Genomic DNA, 25,351 nt, shown 5'->3' with positions numbered 1-25,351 from the left:
TACAAAAGTTAAGTTATCATAAAAAGAGATTAATTTCTTCTTATCATAACCCTCAAAACACACTGGAGCTTTTAATTTTTATGTAGGAAATCAAACACTTTATACTGCAGTTAAATTTTCATATTCTAGAGAAAGCTGTGCAGTGACTGCACAGTATAAGGATAGGCCAGCTAGAAATGGTCTGTATGTGCTTAGGCTAGCTGCAAATGATAAATGTTTGAAATGTGCATCTCTAACTGATACAAAACAATTCTAACATAATAAACAGATGTTGTGGTAAGTATGTAGTAATGTAGTTTGAAAATGTCTGGTACTCATAGACAGTGCATTGTACAGTACAAAATAATGTGAAAAGAGATGACACTCACAGAGAAGGTGATTCAGAAACACAAGTTGAACAGCTGTATTAAGAGATAACTAATGTGGTATGCAGGGTATGCAAAAGACTGCATAATGATATAGAAATAAGGTTTTAGGTGCAAACGAGGGGCATCAAATATACAAATTATGCCACTGAAAATGCAAGAGAGATTTAAATATTAAATAAAGCAGGCATGCAACTCCATAGCAGTCTCTGATTTTGAATTCCAGGAACTGCTGGTATGCAAAATGCTGGAATGAATGATGTGATAGCAGCAACGATAATAGAGTAACATATGTTAGTGACCAACCCCAGAGCCTGTGCCTGCAATTTGGTGTGCTACAGCCTTTCATGTCAATACAGATAATACCATCAGTGTCTCTAGCATAGCAGTATTTGGCGTACAAGCATATTATGAACCACTTCGTTGTGGCTAGGGATACCATATGGGAACCTGGTGAATTGTGATGTCCATATGTGGAATCAAGGGGGCTGTGTGGACTGTCCATCTCAGTGGACAGTAAGGTATGTATGTGTTTAACCAGCCAAGCTACAGGAACCTTTCAGTGACCAATAAAAGACATGTAGGGATGTTACAGGCATTAGCCTTGCATATCCTACACCAGTTCCTTGACAATATGCTGTTGCAAGTGGAGGAGAATATGTGGTTTCCAAGGACTGCAGAGGAGTGAGCCACCACACCACTATGTGGGCATTCTATAATACTGCCCATTTTTGTCATTGATTATACACATCATCCATCAAGGCCCCACATGATCCACAAGGAAACAGATATATCAACAGGAATGGCTTCCACTCCCTGAGCTCCCTGGGTGGTTTGCAGTTTGAACATGTACCACCCAGTAAGTTCCCATGATTCGCATATCTGCCACATCTGGCCTACGCCAACATTTCATACGTGGTGACTTTACACAGGGTCATCGACTTGGTAGGTGCAGATGATTACTGATACAGTGGCCGCTATATACAGTCACCATGCAATCAGGTAATAGGCCACATATAATGGTTTGACCACTGTGTATTGCAGGGGATACTGGTATGGATTAGAGCCATAGATGATTACTATCCTTCATCCATAACCCCCAAGCCATGATATAGATGGTGTACAATACTGTGCATGCAGAGATATGGAATGTTGTGGAATGGGTATCTGGTCAATGTAAGGGTTGATGCCACTGCCTAGATGCATCTGGTATGTCATTGCCTAGATGTATCCAGTGAGACACTGCTGTATTCATCTGAAACATGAAGTCAGACATTTGTAGTGTGTGGCATCCTATATGACATGTTTGTGCTGTAATATTTCTGCAGCAGAGAAACATCCCAGCATGGCCCACCATACCTGTTGGACCAACAGATGAGGAGCAGGGCAGTCAGTTACAGGAGAATCAGAGAAACAGACAGCAACAGCAAGACCCTATGTGAGGCAGAGGCAAATGCAGTACATATGACACTGGCAAAGAGGTGGTATCTGATCCACAGCTATGGGTCGTGGCACAGACAACACAGAATAAAATGATATATGCATTATCAAACTCAGAGTATCCAGTTCAATGTATGAACTGGCCACTCTGAAACTGAGACAATACTTTACCCACTCAGGTTGGGGGTTGGCAAGGCACAGGCATCATCATTTGTACAGATGAGAGGGAACTCAGTTACAATTGAGAGCAGCACTGTCACATGGTCCAGACGCATGAGAGGTGAATGTGGTAGCCATGCTATCTTGTAGCAGGCTGTGAGGAGAAAAGGATCACATTCTCCATAGACTGTGTGGAGCTCCTGTGTCATGAATATTGGCAATGTGTATTGTAGTAGCTTTCAGACTCAGGACTTAATGAGTTCCATGACAGGGATGATGCAGAAGTATGGCAGCATGCATGTGCACTCTAGTGTCCCATATCAGAAGCCATCAGATGTTCAGAATCTGTGACCAGTGTGACAACCACATATAGCAATTGCATTCCAGCTACCTGCCATCTAGGAATAGTGATGGTGTAAACCTACAGGAGTTAGAGAATACAGCTTGTTAATGTGTCATAGGGTGGATACTGTTAAGTTTTGTTAACCACATATGTGTGACTAGCCATAGCAAAATTTGGTGGCCTCTGTGGTGAGAGCTAGCAATGGTGCAACCTCAGGAATAATCCCTGCCATTTGGGCATGCCCAGCATGTGACTGGCCACAACAAATCCAAACCCTTCCATGGCTATGGACAACAGGACCTGTAGAGATAGATGAGAGGACAATTGACATCTTATGCATAGATGAACTAGTGGATGCATGTTGGCCCCAGTGACCCAAGCAGCACTGTCTTCTGTATTCAGTGTTACTGCAGAATGCTGGATGCCATTCTGCAAGCTATGCATGTGCTGCAGTTTATCTCACCTGCTATGTAGCACATTTACCATTTCCATAATGGTATGGGTAGCAGCTGTCTTTGTCTGGATCACTGACCTGCACATGTGATGATTATGATCTAATGCTGCACCCCATGTGCAACAGACCTGGAGTCATGGCAGCACCAAACAGCACTCCACCTCTCCGTTATGGGATATATGCAGACATCAGAAGCAGTGCACATCATATATGTGACTTGGGTTGGGGGATCCTGTGTAGCCTTAGTGAAGCACACAACTATCGGACATCTGCTAAACCCAGATGAGGTTAGCATTTCAGCCTGACCCAACTCAGGCTCCAAGGATGTGGGGGATGTGTATGAGGCCTTCTCTGATAGTGTTGCTAACTGTGCCATGTAGGCATTGCCATCATTAGCAGCTACAAGCAACCTGCTGACATCAAGCAGTAGAACTTGTGAAACCATAAAAAACAATACACTCGTGGCAGTAAAGTAATAAAAGGATCCGTAGCAGACATAATGTTATATGACAGAATCTGTGAATATTACATGGATACTTACATACCTTATTGTGCAGTGCACTGCAGATAAAAAACAGAGAGGAGAGATATGTAGAAACCACTTGCTGAATAAGCTGTACATCACATGCAGTTTGCTGTACTATATAGCAATGCAATGGCTGCTAGTAACTGAATTCCCTACAGACACTTGTGCAGTCATTAGCAGCCCATTCCCACAATCAGACCACCAGAAGGTATGAAGGTCTGCACCTGTTTCATATAGAGAAACACCAGAAACTCTTCACTTTCTATGAGCTTCTCCTGTGTTGATCTTCCACCTCATGTGGTGGACATGTCCTTGGCAATGCCCCAGGCCTTGTTCTTGCTGTGCAACATCATATTGGTTACATCTTATCAAATCTGGTATATAATCCTATTAATTCCACACACAGTACTGATGTCCTGTTCCACTCCCTGCCATAGCTACAGTATTCTCAAAAAGGATTGGCTGCAGTTCATTTACCTAGGATGCATGTGCCACATGTGTGACCTCAGTCTCCTTGGTAGTAAACATTTCTAGTCATTGCCTTTGTTGTGGTCTTGTAACAACTTATGTACACTTTTGGATTACACATGCTGGTTAGTGTGTGTGTGTGTGTGTGTGTGTGTGTGTGTGTGTGTGTGTGTGTGTGTGTGTGTGTGTGTGTCTGTGTGTGTGTGTGTGTGTGTGTATATGACTAACTGTGGATGTTCCATATGATTGGACTCATTCCCCAGCTCCATAAGAGGACCAATTACCTGTCCCTGTTATGTTGCCATAATTCCCTCCATTTCTGATATGTACTGCAGCTATGGGCTTTTTATCTTGTCATCTCTTCCTGCATCAACTTATGAAATTTTTCTAATACAATGCTTACCTTGTATACTCCCACAAAATGCATAGTTAATCTTGTGTATTTTCCTCTGCTTGTTATAACAATTTCTTACTTTCTCTCTCCACATTTTCTCCCCATTGGCATGATGAACTAGTTTGGCATTTTGATGTGCTGACACTCTTTGGCCTGTGTACCACTGTGCATGTGGCAGCAATGGTGCACTTTGTTGTATGTGTGAGCATGCACAGGGCATACTTATTGGAACATCATCCACTCCAGGGACATGCACTTTAATAGCATGACCCCCCCGCCCTGAGCCTGCCTAATGCCACTTGTCCACGTAATGGCTCTTCAAATTTCTTGTGCATTCCATTTTGCCTACTATTGGCACTATGACAGCATGGCTTAAAATCTAAATCGGTATGGGGCATATTGTGTTATGGGATCCTTGAAATTAAGCGGTATGCAGCTGTGAAGTGAGTATGTATGAACTTAGTCAACAACTCAGTTTTGTGTACCTATTAGCAGTCCTTAATTTTGAGGGACAATTCTGATTTTGCATTCTGCCCTCGTGAAACGTTTGATTTTTGTAGTGGTCAGCGATAACAAGTGGTAAAGAAAATTAGATTTGCAGATATGTTATTGGTCAAAAATGTTTTAATACTACTTAGTGTTAACCAAATTTGGCAAAGAATAATATGAACATTTAAAAAAGCATACAATATTATTTTTTTAGCTTTCCTTCTGATTCTTTGGGTATGACTTTTAGAGCTCTGTCACACTTTATCACATACCGTCACAGCATGATTTACTTGCTCATATTCTTTTATTTTACTAGTTTCTTTTATTCTTGTGACGTCCATCATATTTACATATGTGAATCCATCCCTTCATTTCCATTTTTTTTGTCCAGAGGATGTTTTTATTTCAGATTTTTTTTTGCTTATGTACTTAATGGTCACTGATAGTACTCAGACAACCCATATCCCTTGCACATGGAGTATATGTGCTGCATATTCAAATGCTCTTTACATATTCAAACACTTTTTACATACATTGTGCTCCGATAGGGCTGCAATAAAAGTTATATATAAATGACAAAAATACAAAACAAGTTTGCAGAGCAGCAAAAAATTGTAAATCTCCCATTTTCAAATGCCAGTGTAAATATTAGTATGTTTTTATCTTGTAAGGATGTATTTATTACTAACACTGAAAATTGAGGGCAGCTAGAATAGCAGAATCATTTGTTTTTGCTTATGAAAAGGTAAAGGAGAAAAGGGTGGCTAGAAAACACATCCATCCTATCTGCAATGGTACAGTCAGGCATTAGTCAAGGGAGGAGAGAAAAATCAGCAGAGCTATAGTGCTGAATAAATCAGAAGGAAAAGGATTAAGTATGGTCACATTTTTGGCTTTGTCTTGTCTTATTCTTGAACTTATGTGCAAAGAAGGAAAGAGAAACAGGTGCACTCCAACAACAGCAGAGTTGTGAAAAGAAAAAAAAAGTTCTTTATTTAGAGGAAAACTTTTTTTCCACCTGTTTTCTTTTTTTTTTTTTTTTTTTATTAAAGCCGAACCTATCAATTCAGATAATGGCATTGTTGTAGAACAGTACCTTCCCGGTCAGTCTGGGCAGAAGCAGGAGTGCCTTGGGAGGGTGGCCTAATGGTTAAGGTGTTTGCCTTGCAAGCACAAGATGCAGGGTTTGAGTCTCACAAGGGATAATTGGCTATGCTTAAAATGGCTCACAAGGGCAGTTAGCTTAGTATGAACCTATGTTTATGTTGTGTGACTGACATGCCAAATGGCAGTGATGATGTATGCAAATGATGCATGATTGACTGCCATGCAGATTTGACAGTGACATCATGCATTGAAAGTTTTCAATGGAGATCGTGGTACAGAGAAGAATAGGAAATTTACCCTTTTCCTCAATGTAGTGTGAACTCGGAGTTGGTATATTTAATTTTCAGGGGGTGTGCAGTGCATACCCCTTGCAAAAAATATATTGCTTTGAGTTATAGTATGGGTTCTTTAGTATTAGCTAATTATAGTACCCCCTCAAGCTAACGTACCGAATACCCAATGAATATTCATGTGGTCTTTGAAGACATCAACAGGAATATTCATTCGTTATTCTAACACATCATGGGGTGTTAGGTGCTGGGTGGGGTTTAGGCAGGACCTGCTACTGCACACCCAGGGGCTTACGGTTCTACAACATTGCCCAAATAAAATGCTAGATATCTCATATACAGTACAGACATGTAAATGAAGTGGTTTGCATAGATTCACTATGGATTCAGAACCCTGCTGCATCAACACAAACATTCAAAATAACTAAGCTTGTTTGAGTCATTCTGAGTTTTTTATAAAAATTATGGATTTTATCCCTGTTTGAGATTGTAAGAAATGTTCCACTCCCTGAGAATTTGCACATCCATAGATTCTATAAGTAAAATGTTAGGCACATTATTTTCTGTACCTAACAATTTGATACATTGTCCGCAGTCAGGCCAAGATTCAAAGATAGGCGTCAGAAATATGCAGTGCACTATACAACATAAACTGTACAGTTTGAATTCACGGGATGAAATGACATGTATAAAGTCCTTCTTTATTGGCCTCATAACTGTGAAAGCTTTGACTTCCATGTAGGGCAATGTTGTTGGGCAGAATACTGGCCTTGGTTTATAACATTGTTCAAGAAATATACTTAAAAAGCAAATCCTAAGAAATAAATATGTGTAATTGTAAATATATATATATATATATATATATATATATATATATATATATATTTATAAGGAAAGAGATAAATGTATATATATATATATATATATATATATATATATATATATATATATATATATGCACACACACACACACACACACACACACACACATATGTATATATGGGTCTACTTTGACCCATCGAAATTACATTTCAGTGAAATGCAATTTCACAAGTCAATTTTCGCGAAAGTAACTTTATCCAAAAATGCACTTTCACAAAAAAACAGTTCACTGAAGAGAGTTCGCCAGTTCTAAAATACAGTGGTGGTGCAAGTATGGTGTTTTTTTAACTGGTATATGGGAGGGGAGCTTGCTGTAGATCATTTCACAATGAGGATAAGGGAATATTCCCTTTTCCCCAATGCAATGCAATCTCTAAGTTAGAATATATAAGTAGCAGGAGTGTAGGGGGTGCAGGGTGGCTTGTCCCCCTACATAAATGTGTGTAGTGCATTTTTTTCTTTTAATGTTTGGTGAACTGTTTTTTCATGAAAGTGCATTTTTGGATAAATGCACTTTCGCGAAACCGGACTTGCGACATTGCATTTTGCTGAAATCTAATTTCAATGGGTCAAAGTAGACCTATATATATATATATATATATATATATATATATATATATATATATGTATATATATATACATATATATATATATATATATAGATATATATATATGTATATATATATATATATATATGTGTGTGTGTGTGTGTGTGTATATATATATATATATATATATATAGATATATATATATATATATACGTATAGTAAATTGTCAAAATGCAGATATATCAAAACTCAACCAATCAATACCACCATTTTGAAATTCAATATACTGTAAACCTCAAAACATCTAAACCAAAAAATACGTCAAAAGGAAACATAGAGATTCATTTTGTGATTGGATTATAAAAAAAAAACACCACATACTCAGACCCAATTTGTCTGAAAAGTGATAGAGTTATAGAAGGGGCTTCTAAAGGGTAAGGTGCAGGGTTAATGTTAGGGGCAAAGGCAGGGTTAGGTTTAGCAGGTGATAGCTTTGCAGGGTGGCTTTGCAAACACACACACCACACTGTAACTGTGCCCTTACCTAACACTACTCTAACCTTAATCTTCCTGTGAATAAAGAAGAAATAAACAACGAAAAATCCAAACAAGAGAGTTGTAGTAGTCAACAGTCTGAAATAACCAAGCTCCACCGTTTAAACAATTTATTTAAAGCGCTTTTCATCTGCACTGTGTGCAGACTTCTTCAGAAATACAAAAAACATTAAAACCCTTGTTTAAAATACAATCAAGGAAATGTAGTCAACCAATCATAGAAGGCAATTAATTAAAAAGATTCTGTTACACTGTTGCACGAAGTAATTAAACTGTAACAATCTACGAGCAGTAATACAAGCCCTTCCAGGAATAACTAAAGCATCACAATGTCTTAATGTTTACTATACTAGTAATGAAGACTTAAAAAGTAAATAAATAAAAGGTAACAATAAGAAATGAAGACTAAGAGGTAAACAATAATGTTAGTAAAACATGTATGTGTATAAAACATTAAAAGTGTACCAAGGTTGTTGTTGTTAGAGTAGTGGTCATATTACCTTGACATCATCTTCTTAAACTCATTAATTTAAGAACATTACTTATTGAGCATGACTCATTCAGACCTGGAAAAATGTAGGCATTCAGTCTTATTTGCCAAATTAGTTCCAATTCTTCTAACAGTAAAGGTGCAGGCGCACCCCTTCTGTCATAGTTTACCTGATCAATTGCTAGAAATTTGAAGCCATGGTCAGTGTATTTAGAAATGTGTTTGACAAGTGCATTATCCAATTTATTCTTAGTTATAGCATATTGGTGTTCGTAAATTCGTTCACGTAGTTTACGCTCTGTTTTTCCTACATAAAACGCAGGGCATTTTTGGCACACTGCTAGGTACACAACCATTTTAGAGTTACAATTAAATCTGTGTCTTACCTTACAATGGAAATTCTGTATTGTAACTCTATTGGTCTCTTTAATGTATCTGCAATAATTGCAGTTTTGGCATTTATACATACCGGCAGTTCTCGTAAGATTGAGTGCCGGTTGTTCTAGCAGTGACTTCAAATTCTTACCCCTCTCTTTTATTAAGAATGGACTCTTTGTGTGCCAGACTGGAGCAGCTGGACACACAACAATGAGCCCTCCGGGACCTGTTACCACCTATAAGTGATGTTAATAACCGAACCGAAAATGCGGGATATTTAAACGCTACTATGGACAATTCACCGGCACCGCAAACTAACATTGAAGCTGTGGGACATCAGCTTCCCAGCACGGGAAGTCGACAGGCGGTGACGAACAGTTTCAACAATAACAGTGCACTCAATCAAGCACAAGAACCTGGAAATAAGGCTATGGGCAATGGTAATAATTCATTGATAGGCCTCCCGGAACTGGGAACTTGGTTGGCACGGTTCGAGGAAAGCAGAGGTAACACTTTTAATTCTGATTAAGCACCAGATATAGTTGAGAAATTGAGAAGCTTGGATAGTATGCTTGTCAAACTCAAGAAGCTTCAACTTGAAATCTCGTACTTTCGAGAGTGCCTGACATGTAAAATTGTCCCTAAAGGGTTACGGCGCTCTCAGTTTCCTACTGGTACAGTAACTGATTCAGATTTTTATCAAGAATTAGTGGCTTTATTTGACCGGCAAGGTTTTGAATTACTCAAAGTAATGATTAAGCATTACACTTTATGGGTCAATGAACTTAATACATGAGTCATGGACTCTAGCATTAAACTTCATAATGAATTTGGTCGATATAAATATGAGTACAGTCGTATTTTCACTAGTATAGACCAATACTTAGATAAGCTTAAAAATAATAAGGTGAAAAAACTTGATCAGGACTTCAAGGCATACAAGGACAATACTGCATACCCTATTATATCATCAGCACAAATGTGGCATGGTCCTAATCACCCCCAGACTGGAGTTTCTGAACACCCAGGAGCTAATGCAGGCATACACTTGAATCAAAATGTCAACTTGACACCTAATGCCAACAGTGCGCCACATAATGTGAATATGGCATTGGACAATGAGAATTTTCAGACACAAAATGAGGTTAGGAAAAGTGAGAGGTTACATAACCATAATCAACCACAGGTTAATCCAGTACAACAGAACCAGAATTTTCAGGATGCTCACCAGACTGGGACCAAACCCAAACAACAGAACAATTATGTTCAGAACAGGCGAACAAGCAGAGGTCCAAGACATACAGGACTTAACCAACAGTAACTTCTTAGCTTACAGTGGCCTTGACAATCTTGCTGACTGTTCCAGACTGGTTGATGTAAAAATCGTTTCTGTTAATAACAATCTTTATCCTGTCAACAATAATCTTCACTCTGTCAACAACAATTTAGAGCTTGTTGAAGTGGAGCTGTATGACAGCTTTTCTGTTGACACTGGAGTAGATAACGGTGTAACTATAAGGGAGGAAATTAAACCTGTCATCATTATTAACTCTACAGGTGACTTTAAAGTGTACAACTTTTCTCCTGTCGACATCTCTATTGACATTGTTGATTTTCTGTCAAAAGGCTATGTTCCTGGACAGAAACCTGACATAGTAAAGACTATAATTGATGTCAATATATTTTCACGTAAATTGAACTTCAATTTAATGATGGGTGCAAACTCAGATGGAATAGGAACTGATCCATTTAGAATTGCGAGTACATTCAATCCTCCTTTGCACCCATTAGTTCAGATTTTTGAACAAATGTGCGAGTTAGACATCAGGCAGGGCTTTAAACATACTTTTAAGTCTAAGAGGAATGACCACATCTGTAGTATTGAACGTGAACATCTAGACTACATCAGAGTACAGGATATATGCATTTGTAAGCCTGACAAAGGAGGAGGGTTGGTAATCTTTGATAATATAGATTACTACGAACGCATGTTGAAACTTTTAGATAATCCCTCATATTCGCTCAGTTCACTTTCTGTGGTAAATAGAGCATATGCATCCATAAAAAATAGCATAGAAGATATGTTTATTGAAGGTAGGATTGAGCAAAAAATCTTTAATTACATGACCATCACCTACCCTAGGTTTCCTTATCTCTGGTATACCAAAAATCCACAAGAGTATAGTCAATCCCCCAATGAGACCCTTAGTAGATGGTCGGGGTTCTCTTACCTACCCATGTGCTAAGTTTGTTGACTCTATTTTGCAGAAGTATCTTGTATATGAAACTCAAATTTGCAAAGACACATGGTCATTCCTTGAGAAAATCGACAAGTTAGAATTTGACACCAGTAACAACTTTCTCATGGTTGACGTGAAGGACTTGTACACGTGTATACCCCATGTTACTGGCATCGAATGGGTTACTTTAGTGCTTAAGAAAAATGGAGCCACAAAAACTGAAATTTCTGTGGTCATTGAAATGCTTGAAATAATTTTGTATAATAACTTTTTTGTGTTTGGGGAGAATTTCTATCTACAAAATGTAGGTATCGCCATGGGCTCCCCCTGTGGGGCCAGCATAGCTAATGCAGTCATGGCGTACTGGGAAACCGAGTATGTCTTTAAGAACCCTGAGTTAATGGACCATATAGTATTCTACACACGTTACTTGGATGACATCTTTATTTTGGTAAAAGGGGAGGTCACTATTAGAAACATGATATTGGATAAATTTAACAACTCAACTTGTTTCTTAAGCTTCACTTCTTTTTACAGTAACTCAGCAATAGCATTCTTAGACATTTTACTGTCAAAAAATAGTGAAGCGGGTAACTTTGTAGCTAACATCTATAGGAAAACTACATACTCAAATTCCATCCTGCACTACACAAGTTGCCATCCAAGTTACCAAAAACGTTCAGTGATTAAAGGGCAACTCATCAGAGCAGCATGTATAGTAAGCCAGGATGATGACTTCAATAAGGAATGTGAACTACTGAAGAGTATGTTCACACACAGAGGGTACCCCTTGAAACTTCTTGATGAATTGGTTAGAGAAGTTACAGAAAAAAGATTGAATGGTACATATAAACCCTTACTGACTATTAAACATACCCAGTTTGATCAGGGCAAAAACATTAAAATAGCACCAGCAGGACACATGACATGCTGCTCTGACAAGTATAAACACTCAGGTCCGAAGCTCATTCTAACGTTCAACACACTTAATTATCAATGCATAGAAAGTATGAAGAAAAACTGGGCGTTGTTTAAAAGCAATCCCACTCTAGGTACAAAGGTGGGAGATTACCCCAATGTAATATTCAGAAGGGGTAAGAATTTGAAGTCACTGCTAGAACAACCGGCACTCAATCTTACGAGAACTGCCGGTATGTATAAATGCCAAAACTGCAATTTAATTGCGATAATTCAGCAACTCTTAAAACTAGTTTAGCATGTGTCAATGATTTATCTAATACAGAGTGTTTTAATGATGCTGATAGTCTAGTGGATGAGAATTCAGGCCATATTACTATGCAGACAGTTAGTTTAAGTAAATCTACCTTGGACAATAATATGGTTTCGGCATCTAATATTACACATGCCAACTTTTCAACTAATACAGAACCTGTGGTTAAACCTAAGGTGTTTTCCTCTATGAACAGCAATAATGTGAGTAATGAAGGCACACGTTCTTTTGGAGTTTTTTTAGGCAAAGCACTGCCCATAAGGCAGGACAAACATATGAGCAGGTCCGGATGTCGCAGGTGATGAGGGAGGATACAGTCCAACACTGGTGCTCAAAACAAGACCTCAAGTACATGAGGTCACAGATAAATAATTTAGTTTTTAATTTATCCTCAGTCACTTTCACTGTTGAAGAACTTTCAGTGTTGAATAAGGGTCCCTCCTTTGTTCCTGCCAACAGTATGAATTTGGTGGATACTGTTTTAGACCTTAATGTTTTTGCAAGGAATATAATGCTTAAAACCATATATGACGGTAATACTTGTGGAGTTGATAATGTGCATAATTTAAGAAAACCGAGTTGTTTTGTTCCTAATAATTCTTCGGCTATGGACGCATTTATTAAGATGTGTGAGAGTGATCTTAGGAGAGTAACTAGTGAGAAAATGAAGGGCACTTTCTACAACTTGCCTACTAGAGAAGATCAAGCCTTGCGCACTTTGACTAAGGCAGATCACTTGACTATTAGACCAGCTGACAAGGGTGGTGGGATAGTTGTTCTTGATACAATGGACTATTTGCATAGAATGCACAAAATGCTACATGATGTCAATGTATATATAAACTTACAAAAATTCCAGGTAAATGGTATCATCAGTACACTGAATTTTTATATGTGTGATCTACTTATGACTGACCAGATTGATTATTCTTTGTACAACTACTTTAGTGTAGAGCATCCTACCACACCAGTCATTTATGGTTTGCCGAAAGTGCACAAAGATCCATTAAATCCCCTGCTTAGACCCATTGTTTCAGGAAGGGGCTGGCTTACAGAACCTATGTCTATCTATGTTGAAAAACAGCTAAGATGTGTTTTGAACAAAATACCTACTGTCCTAAAGGACAGTAACCAATTTCTGGAGCATCTGTTTCTTTGGGCTGATTCTAGACAGTATACATCTATCAGTGAAGTTATTTTTGTAACTTTGGATGTGAATTCATTATTTACGGTCATTCCTAATGAATAAGGAGTAGAGAATGTTAGAAGCTTTCTAAATAAAGAAAGTGAGTTTTCTAATATCAAAGTGAATATGATTTGTGCATTACTTGATCCAATATTAGAAAACAATGTTTTTCTATTTGAGAATGAATTCTTCCTTCAGAAAATAGGAGTTGCTATGGGCACAGCATGTGCTAACACATACGCCAGTATTGTGCTGGTCCAATGGGAGAAGGAGATGGTATATGTCTCTGACATGTTCAAGCAACACCTTATGTTTTACAAGTGTCTTGTGGATGACATCTTTTTTACTTGGCATGGCAATGAGCAAGATTTAGGCAGTTTTGTTAACTTCCTTGAGAATACTACATTTTACCTCTCTTTCTCACTTAAATTTTCAAAAGAAAAGCTGGACTTTCTGGATGTTCTTGTTAGTAAGAGCATATTAGGAGATGTATCTACTAAAATGCACAGGAAAGATTGTAGGAAGAATAACATTCTCCATCGCTCCAGCATGCATCCCAGGCATTTATTGAAAAATGTAGTCAAGAATCAAGTGCTACACTGTAAGAGACTTCACAATGATAGGGCTGACTACACTGCTGCAGTTCAGGGCCTTACATCAGATCTCCTAGACAGAGGATACAAGAAGTTTGACATAGTGCAATAGAGGAGGTTAATTCCTCCGATATCTGTAAAACCAAGCCCTATTTTTCTGATAGCTTTCGAGTTGAAGTACAAAGTGCAGGAAAGAAAGTTAATCAACCTGTGAATAGGTTGTGTTTGACTTATTCTAACAATGTAAATGTAGTATGTGATATTGTTAAAAAGAATTGGCTTATTTTGTTGACTGATCCAAGTATTAGCCAGGTACTGGAACTAATCCGAGCTTTAGCTTCAAGAATAATAGAAACTTGAAACAAAGGTCATGTAAAAAGCACCATAATATATGTGAGAGGTTTAACTCACAGTGTAGAGGTACCTATCCCTGTAGAACTTGTAAAGCTTGTGCCTATATATGGTCTGCTTGGATGGTCAGACATCCACTAAATGATAAGCCTATAGAGTTTTCTTTTTATGCTGATTGTTCCACAAGAAACATTGTTTATTTAGCAAAGTGTAATTTATGTAGTGCATTTTACATAGGCAAGACTAATCGCATGTTAAAAGAGAGAATTTTGGAACATCTCAATGACATATGTAACATCAAATGCATGGATGCACTAGCTAAGCATGTAATTGATCATGATACACAGCATAATTTAAAATTTTTAGTTTTGCAGAAAGTGAATGTCAGTATACGTGAAGGGGACATTAAAAATGAGACAGAATATGTTGAATTAAGATGGATTGTGGATTTCAAAAAATATTTTTCACCTGGCCTCAACAGCACTGTGTCTTTAAAACCTCGTTTGAAGAGAAGAGGTTTACCACATTAATTAATTAACTATTTATGATGCATTGCTAAGCCTTGTTTTTATTGGTCAGTGCTTGTATTTAAATCCAGGATTTTTATCAGTTTGTATTTAGGTCTGAAGAAGAAGGTTACCTCAGAAGTGCTTACCTTTTTGCTATTTTTATTTGTATTAAATTGTTTTTTTTCTCCAGCTGAAGTGTCTTTTCTCTATTTAAATAGAATAATATATAAAGTTAGTTAAAGGTATCAAAAATGTTTTCCGGAATGGCAAGGTTTAAGAAGAAAACAAGAGAAAAAAATATAGAGAATTAACTCAGGAAGTGTTGAAAGAAGTATCAGGAAATAAGAGAGATTTTTTAAAGAAAGACAGGAAAATATATGAGATAAACCAAGAGAAAATTAGAAAAATATGGTTTAGACAAAGGTATTTTTACAAGGGGAAAATGAAGCGGTTGCACCATATTTAAATAAGATAGTAAAAGAAAATAAGAAAACAAGATACTTAGAAATGAAAATGGTCAATATTTTAAAACACAACAAGAAATAATACATGTAATAAAAGATTATATAGGAAAAACATTCAAACAGAAGATAAAAGAAAAATGAAATTGGGGAGTTAAAAATTAAGTAAGGAGGATAATGAATGGTTAGAAAAGAAAATGGCTTTTGCACAAATGAAGGATGTGTTAAAAGAAGCAAATAAGGAATCATCTACAGAACTGGATGGAACTGAATATTATATGTTTAAATATATGAGTGATTGGCAGAAGAAACTATTTTTTGGAAGTTTTAAATGAATGGTTGCAGAAAGGCTTAGGAGACTAAGAAATATATGTTGGCGCCAGGGGCGGCTCGTGGCATCGGGCTGCCGGACTGCAGCCCCCTCAAATTAAAAAAGAAAACAAAAAAAAAATTATTTTTTTTAAATTTCGCGGACTTTGCGCATGCGCAGTAGTCCCCGACTACCGTCGGTCTATGCGCATGCTCAAGGCAGTCCGGCAGGACCCATAGAGGGACGCAAGGAGACGTCTGTGCACTTTTAAAGTGCACAGACACACTGGGAGGATATATCGCGCGGGTCTTTGTGAGTATTGCACGGGCAGGATATGGTATGGAGAACAGGCAGGTAAGTGTATGGTGCATTTTACTTTATGTGTTGGTGCTTTTAACTGGAGTTGTTGTGTATGTGTTAGCTGGTGCTTGTAACTGGAGTTGTTGTGTATGTGTTAGCTGGTGCTTGTAACTGGAGTTGTTGTGTATGTGTTAGCTGGTGCTTGTAACTGGAGTGTGTGTGTGTAAATGCCCCAGGTGCTCATGGTGGTGTGGTAGGGAATACCTCAGGCTTGAACCCTGTACCCTGTATGCAGGTGTTAAAGACTTGAGTTCCCTACCCACCACCACTTCTAAAAAAATTGCAGATTTTTGCCTCATATTTGATCTGATCTGTTCCTCATAATATCTGTGGTTTGTAAATGCTGCAATGCTTGATATTTGATGGTGTAGTAGTAGCATTGTTGCCTTACAGCTGCAGGTTTTCAGGTTTGATTCTTGGCTGGGGTTCCTTCTTTGTGGAGTCCGTATCTTCTCCCTGTGTTTGTGTGGGTTTGCTTTTGTGTCCTCCCATGTTACAAAGACATGTCTGCATTATTTCTTCCTGGGCCTCTGCTGAAAATTGTTTTTTTGTTCCAAGTCAGACTGTCCTGATTAACAAATGTTAAATAAAATTGACAGGCATTTGAATTTCAGACTTCAGGTTTCTGAATGTTTAACTCCTTGCAGATTTGATGGTGCAGTGGTAGTATTGTTGCCTCACAGCTATAGGTTTTCTGGTTTGATTCTTGGTTGGGGTGGCTTCTGTGTGGAGTCTGCATCTCCTCCCTGTGTTTGTGTGGATTTGCTCTGGTGCCCTGCCATTTTACAAAGACGTGTCTGCAGTATTAATCCCTGCGTCTCTGCTGAAAATTGTTTTTGTTCTGTCCACAGTAAAATTGACCGGCATTTGAATTTAAGACTTCAGGTTTCTGAATGTTTAATTCCTTGCAGATTTGATGGTGCAGTGGTAGTATTGTTGCCTCACAGCTATAGGTTTTCTTGTTTGATTCTTGGTTGGGGTGGCTTCTGTGTGGAGTCTGCATCTCCTCCCTGTGTTTGTGTGGATTTGCTCTGGTTCCCTGCCATTTTACAAAGATGTGTCTGCAGTATTAATCCCTGCGTCTCTGCTGAAAATTGTTTTTGTTCTGTCCGCAGTAAAATTGACCGGCATTTGAATTTCAGACTTCAGGTTTCTGAATGTTTAATTCCTTGCAGATTTGATGGTGCAGTGGTTGTATTGTTGCCTCACAGATATAAGTTTTCTGGTTTGATTCTTGGTTGGGGTGGCTTCTGTGTGGAGTCTGCATCTCCTCCCTGTGTTTGTGTGGATTTGCTCTGGTGCCCTGTCATTTTACAAAGACGTGTCTGCAGTATTAATTCCTGCGTCTCTGCTGAAAATTGTTTTTGTTCTGTCCGCAGTAAAATTGACCGGCATTTGAATTTCAGACTTCAGGTTTCTGAATGTTTAATTCCTTGCAGATTTGATGGTGCAGTGGTAGTATTGTTGCCTCACAGCTACAGGTTTTCTGGTTTGATTCTTGGTTGGGGTGGCTTCTGTGTGGAGTCTGCATCTCCTCCCTGTGTTTGTGTGGATTTGCTCTGGTGCCCTGCCATTTTACAAAGACGTGTTTGCAGTATTAATCCCTGCGTCTCTGCTGAAAATTGTTTTTGTTCTGTCCGCAGTAAAATTGACCGGCATTTGAATTTCAGACTTCAGGTTTCTGAATGTTTAATTTCTTGCAGATTTGATGGTGCAGTGGAAGTATTGTTGCCTCACAGCTATAGGTTTTCTGGTTTGATTCTTGGTTGGGGTGGTTTCTGTGTGGAGTCTGAATCTTCTCCCTGTGTTTGTGTGGATTTGCTCTGGTCCCCTGCCATTTTACAAAGATGTGTCTGCAGTATTAATCCCTGCGTCTCTGCTGAAAATTGTTTTTGTTCTGTCCGCAGTAAAATTGACCAGCATTTGAATTTCAGACTTCAGGTTTCTGAATGTTTCATTCCTTGCAGATTTGATGGTGCAGTGGTAGTAATGTTGCCTCACAGCTATAGGTTTTCTGGTTTGATTCTTGGTTGGGGTGGCTTCTGTGTGGAGTCTGCATCTGCTCCCTGTGTTTGTGTGGATTTGCTCTGGTGCCCTGCCATTTTACAAAGACGTGTCTGCAGTATTAATTCCTGCGTCTCTGCTGAAAATTGTTTTTGTCAGACTTCAGGTTTCTGAATGTTTGATTCCTTGCAGATTTGATGGTGCAGTGGTAGTATTGTTGCCTCACAGCTATAGGTTTTTTGGTTTGATTCTTGGTTGGGGTGGCTTCTGTGTGGAGTCTGCATCTTCTCCGTGTGTTTGTGTGGATTTGCTCTGGTGCCCTGCCATTTTACAAAGATGTGTCTGCAGTATTAATCCCTGCGTCTCTGCTGAAAATTGTTTTTGTTCTGTCCGCAGTAAAATTGACCAGCATTTGAATTTCAGACTTCAGGTTTCTGAATGTTTAATTTCTTGCAGATTTGATGGTGCAGTGGTAGTATTGTTGCCTCACAGCTATAGGTTTTCTGGTTTGATTCTTGGTTGGGGTGGTTTCTGTGTGGAGTCTGCATCTTCTCCCTGTGTTTGTGTGGATTTGCTCTGGTGCCCTGCCATTTTACAAAGACGTGTCTGCAGTATTAATCCCTGCGTCTCTGCTGAAAATTGTTTTTGTTCTGTCCGCAGTAAAATTGACCGGCATTTGAATTTCAGACTTCAGGTTTCTGAATGTTAAATTCCTTGCAGATTTGATGGTGCAGTGGTAGTATTGTTGCCTCACAGCTATAGGTTTTCTGGTTTGATTCTTGGTTGGGGTGGCTTCTGTGTGGAGTCTGCATCTCCTCCCTGTGTTTGTGTGGATTTGCTCTGGTGCCCTGCCATTTTACAAAGACATGTCTGCAGTATTAATCCCTGCGTCTCTGCTGAAAATTGTTTTTGTTCTGTCCACAGTAAAATTGACCGGCATTTGAATTTCAGACTTCAGGTTTCTGAATGTTTAATTTCTTGCAGATTTAATGGTGCAGTGGTAGTATTGTTGCCTTACAGCTATAGGTTTTCTGGTTTGATTCTTGGTTGGGGTGGCTTCTGTGTGGAGTCTACATCTCCTCCCTGTGTTTGTGTGGATTTGCTCTGGTGCCCTGCCATTTTACAAAGACGTGTCTGCAGTATTAATTCCTGCGTCTCTGCTGAAAATTGTTTTTGTTCTGTCCGCAGTAAAATTGACCGGCATTTGAATTTCAGACTTCAGGTTTCTGAATGTTTAATTCCTTGCAGATTTGATGGTGCAGTGGTAGTATTGTTGCCTCACCGCTATAGGTTTTCTGGTTTGATTCTTGGTTGGGGTGGCTTCTGTGTGGAGTCTGCATCTCCTCCCTGTGTTTGTGTGGATTTGCTCTGGTGCCCTGCCATTTTACAAAGACGTGTCTGCAGTATTAATCCCTGCGTCTCTGCTGAAAATTGTTTTTGTTCTGTCCGCAGTAAAATTGACCGGCATTTGAATTTCAGACTTCAGGTTTCTGAATGTTTAATTCCTTGCAGATTTGATGGTGCAGTGGTAGTATTGTTGCCTCACTGCTATAGGTTTTCTGGTTTGATTCTTGGTTGGGGTGGAGTCTGCATCTCCTCCCTGTGTTTGTGTGGATTTGCTCTGGTGCTCTGCCATTTTACAAAGACGTGTCTGCAGTATTAATCCCTGCGTCTCTGCTGAAAATTGTTTTTGTTCTGTCCGCAGTAAAATTGACCGGCATTTGAATTTCAAACTTCATGTTCTTCAGAATACATAGTAGCACAACCTTTTTTTCTAGCAATTTTCTAAGTTTATAAGATGAATATTTTAAATTTGTCCCTATTTTTGGGACTGTATTCCCCCATTATTGGCTTCGTCCAGGTTTTTGTGCTAAGGTTGACAGCTATGGCAAGAACTGAATTCACTGAATATGGACTGTAGAATTGTGCATATTTACTGATAAAGGTGCACTGTAGAATTGTGCATATTTACTGATAATGGTGGACTGTAGAATTGTGCATATTTACTAATAATGGTGGACTGTGGAATTGTGCATATTTACTAATAATGGTGGACTGTAGGATTGTGTATATTTACTAATAATGGTGGACTGTGGAAGTCTGAGTAGACTTTTTTATGATAAATGTTCTCAACTGGGCAGTTTTGCCATTATGGGTGCATATGTTTTGTTTCATTGCTTACTGGAAAAATGTTCAAAACAAATTTAAAACACCCTCTAACAAGTGTACTGTATTGTACAAGGAATATAATTTTAGTACAATGAGGAAGGTGTATCAAAGAGCACATGTATGTTTCATATGCAAGGTGCCTATGATTCGAAAACAGCCCAAAATGAATCTTTATCTGCCACTGGCAAAATGTATTTTCTTTGAATGTGGGTTTCAATGCTGTTTCAATGAATGTGAGTTTCAAGGGCAGAGAAGTTTTAATGCTAAGTTTTCATTGTGAGACTGCATTGCTTTGTTTAACAGATGACTTAATGTTTGTGCTGTAAATTACAAAATAAAACTTTCAAATGAAGTCCAATCATTGAAGTAAAGCAGTATGCACATTAGTGTTTATGGTAAATGGAGTGAAATAGCCAAGTAATGGTTAATTGGAATGGCTGCAGAGGCTCCAGTTCAACCATTATTTTGTCAGAGGGAAGGGCAGCAAACTCAGACAGGCCCAGCTGAACTATACCTCCCAACTGTCCAGATTTTCAAAGAATGAATAGATTTTTGCTTCTTATTTTTGGTTTGTTGTTCATAAAATGTGTAGTTTTAATTCCTAAATGATTTGCCAGAAGTCACTAAATAATAAGTTTCAGACTTCATAACCTTCATAAAAATGCATGTTAAAGTAAGAGCCGTTCTATCAACTGTCTCAATTTATACAAGAGCAATTTTAGTACTGTTTATATGTGCCCCAATATATTTGGCCTTGTTCAGATTTACTGCATTAACAGGTTGAGAGGTACATGCAAATAAATTGCTTTATAGAATTAGGCATAGCCAACCTCTCAACTGTCCCCAATTTTTGGCTCAAAATGTTGCTCTTCCCCTAATAATCCCTCCATAAAATAGCAATTTTGGAAGAAAACATGGAGGGTTTACAATTAAGAAATAACTGTAATAATCAAAGTTATAGATTACTTGAAATGCATGTAGATTCTTTTATTTTGTCAGCTGCTCAAGGTAGCAGTACTAATATTAAAGTGTCCCTTCTTTGACAGGTAGCAGCTGTATTGTGTGTCTATTTTATATTTTTGCATCACATTTTTGGTCCATTTTTCATAAAATTGTGTTTTTTGGCAAATTAGTGACAAATCACTAAAGACTGAAGTTAGAAAATGACAGACATTTGCGTTTCAGATTTTATACCCTTCAGAAAATTCATACTAATGCAAGACCTATTATATTATCTTTCTAAGTTTATTAGAGCAATATTTAAAAATTGTCCTTATTGTTGTGCCTTTGTCCCACTTCTGTGTATGGCTTTGTCCAGATTTCTTGCTCTTGAGGTTGAGAGGTATGACAAATGTGTCAGTGCCATCACAGTCAGCCAGAGAGATTTAAAATTGTGACATGCTTGTTGCACCCCACTCCCCCATGTAGTGACTCTGGATGTGTCCAAGCAAGGCAAGGAGTAGTTGTATCTACCTTGGATGGGGAGGACACACTGCACAAGTACTACAGTGGCTTTTCATCTGTCCTTGATTTTGCAGAATGGTCTGGTTTCTGTCATATTTTTGTACTGTTGATTTATGCTTATTACTCAGATTTATGCTTATTACTCAAAGTGCCTGTTGCTCTGTGTTTAAGTAGCAATGCTTTAATGACCATAAGGTAAGCTTGTCTGACATCGTAAGATGCAAGTAAGCTTTAATAAGCATACTGTTAAAGAATTGCCAACATTGAAAGCCTTTCTGTTGTTGCCATGCAGAGAATACTTGACTAGATAATGTATAAGCCTTGGGTATTAAAGGACAGGATTCCATTATTTTAAAAAGCTCATTACACTTGTTGGAGACTTCCAGTCATCTCTACAGACTTTACCCGTAAACTAAACAGAATGCCAATCATGTGTGGTCCATAACCTGTACAGTAATCCTTTAAGCAATGTATCTTGAGCTTGTTTCTTGTTTGCTTTTCATTTTTACTTTTATCATGTTTTCCCCATGAAACAAGTTGTCAGGCAGCAGGTCTTTTTGGATAAGAAACATTTTTACAAGTGGGGGCATCACATAGATTTCTACTTTCAGCATGTTGCTTGGTACTTTAATAAAGCTGAATATATTATAATTAGAACTGCAGTGCAAGGAGAAGTGGTTTGAGTTGAGTGCTTCTGGTTTTTCTTATACTTGATTTTGACTGGCATTCCAGTAATGTATTTAAAAAGTAATTTATTTTTTCATGCCTCACAACCTTTTGTTTCCATCTAGATATTAAGTAAGCTGTCATGCAGCCAATGCATTGAAATATTTTTATTCTTCTACACTTATTTTTGTCTTGATTGGACTTTCATAATGATGGTTTGCCACCCAGGGCAGCGTATTTAATTAAAGTTAGTTTTTTGTGGTTTTGTGCATAGCTCCTCCCCTTTATGGTTGACCACACCCATTCCCTTTGACCCCACCCATTCAGTGTCTCCTGCAGCCCCCCTGTGATTTGAAGTCACCAGCCGCCACTGGTTGGCGCAATGAAATGGATATGGAAGAAAGAAAAGTAAATTTAAGAAACTGGAGACTACTTGTGTTAAATAATATGGATTACAAAGTATTTATATAAATAATATAGAAAAGATTAGAAAAAAGCAAATAAATTACTTGAAGAAACAAGGGGAAAGGACGTCAACATGTCGATGATAATGAGAGAATTTGTAGATGATGTAATAAATAGTAATTCCAGATTTAAACTTATGGCAGGTGATTTAATTAAGGCAGTTAATAAAGTACAACATGAAATTTTGTGGGAAACATTGAGACAATATTATATAAATAATAAAAATAATAAAAATATTTGTGATAGAGTATGAAAACAATAAAGTGAAAGTACTAGTCAAAGGATGGTTAAGTCAAGAGATAGATATAATGAGTGGTATTAGGTGGGATGTCCAGCCAGTAGCATTTTATTTGCACTGATCATAAATGTAGTGGTGAAAAAATAAATACAGTTCTAAGAATAGCAGGGTATAAATTCAGAGATGGAATTTGATTACCAGTGATGCTTGCTTATGCAGATGATATGGTTTAAGGGACTAAAAATAAAGAATGGATGGAGGAATGTTTAAGCTACTTAGTAAGTACTTAAAGGCTATTGATATGTGCATAAATAAAGAGTAGAGTAAAGATATAGGAACAATAGGGAAAATAGAAGGTATTCAATTCAATAGAGATGTTAGATATAACATTTGGGTTTAATCTATATAGAATGCAGCAATAGGATAATGTAGTACAAAAAGTGAGAAATATGTGTATGTTCTAGAGGACATATAAATTGATATATAAGAAAAAAAGAATATTTACTTAATTCTGTTTTATTAGGAAAAATTGCATATTCAGCGAGTGAGTGTATGATGCTGGCAAAGTATGAAAAAGAAATGATGTCAATTGTATTCTTTTTTATACTGGGATTAAGATTACATCTAGTGAAAAAGAGGGGTGTTATACATCAAGAAAGAGAAATTAGTTAATCCAGTTGTACATGCAGCATAATTGAATTTATATAACGTATTGACATGGTTAAAAGAAAGTATCTTTGATAAGTGTATTAATGAGAGAAAAGTACAAGGGAATGTAGGAAAGAATAAGTACACTGAAAAGATGGAACAGATATGTGAATGAGGAAATGGAAGAATATCAAGACAATATTTTATTATGGAAAGTAAATGTAAATAATATAGAAAAAAGGAAGCAAGAATATATAAATATGAATAAATATTACTGTATATATCTGAAATAATTAGAGAATGAGAAAAAGAAAGTCATAAGAGTGAGGTCTGGATGGTATAAAAATATTTTGAATGTAGGGACTTATTGTGGAGATTACCAATAAAAAATTACCAGTAAAAGCTAATATGCCATATCAAAGAATACAAGAAAGAGGATGTAGTTATTGTGATGAAATTGAAACAGCAGAACATGTTTTCTTATGTTGTAAAAGGGTTAAGGAACTGTGGGACAAATTATGTGAAAATAAGCTTGTGGAAGGGATTAAAGGAATAAAAGATATAAATATGGGTATGGTAGAATATGGTACTGTGCTAACAAAGTACAAAAAGATACTCAGACAATTGATAAAAAATGTTCTATATTATTTGGAATGAAATAATAAATTAGATTAAATTTAATGGAAATGGGTATTGTTGGAAATATTGAAGAAAATACAATTTTGGTTATGGAAAAAAGGTGCAGGGAATGATGAATGCTTAAAATGGATTAAAAGATATCAAATATGTAATGAGATAGTCAAGTGCACATGTTAAAATGTAAAAATGTAAACAATATATTTAATAAAGAACTCCTACTCTTTTCAACAGGTGTTGTGGGATCTTTTACATCTATCTCAGCTACAACCAACTCAAGCATGTAGGACCTTGATTTTGCATCTTATCTGAAAGATGACACTCAGGAATGCAATGTCCCCTTATGCTATACTGTGGGAATAGAACCCACAGCCTTCTACACCAAAGACAGGTGTGCTACCTGTTGTGCCTCTGACACTTCTAAAGTTTAGACAAAAAAACATAATATTCCAAATAATAATTTCAGCTTTCTCTATGAATGGCTTTCTCAGCATCTAAACTGACTGCCCATGAAAAAGTTCCTGTGTGTCTAGCATCTTGAGTTAACAACAGAGACATTATTGGATTGTCAAAAGTCTGACATCAAGATATATAATCCCACATAGGACCAAATGCACCAATTCAAAGAATGCTTGGGCCAGCCTAAAAGACTAAAACTTTTCTCCTTATCTACCTTGTCTTATTTCTTTAGATAAGATGCTTTCGACTTTTAATTAATTCAGGGGAGTTGTTTTTTGCATTTTTCTGCCTTCTTTGTACTACACTTAAATTTCTTTTGCTAATTTTACTGAATGTCTGCTATTTTGATGGCTTTTTTCTACTTAATTTCATTGTTTGTATTTTTTTTTTTTCATTTGGCTTGCTTCGGGTCTAGTGTAGAAGCCATCTTGAAGCAATGGTGGTTATTTAGTGAGGGCTCATTAATTATTGC

General features: G+C 37.5%; 1 protein-coding gene across 1 annotated transcript in view; it reads left to right on the top strand.

Annotated features, from left to right (window-relative positions):
- LOC122804911 (sterol 26-hydroxylase, mitochondrial-like) overlaps positions 1-25,351 on the top strand; it is a 755,523-nt gene that overhangs the window by 574,678 nt on the left and 155,494 nt on the right. The gene's annotated exons all lie outside the window — the stretch shown is intronic.

The sequence above is a fragment of the Protopterus annectens genome, chromosome 6.part0 (assembly GCF_019279795.1).
Source record: "Protopterus annectens isolate FY-2018-M chromosome 6.part0, PAN1.0, whole genome shotgun sequence".
In the NCBI taxonomy this organism is placed as follows: Eukaryota; Metazoa; Chordata; order Ceratodontiformes; family Protopteridae; genus Protopterus; species Protopterus annectens.
This window is presented reverse-complemented; position numbering and strand designations above follow the sequence as displayed.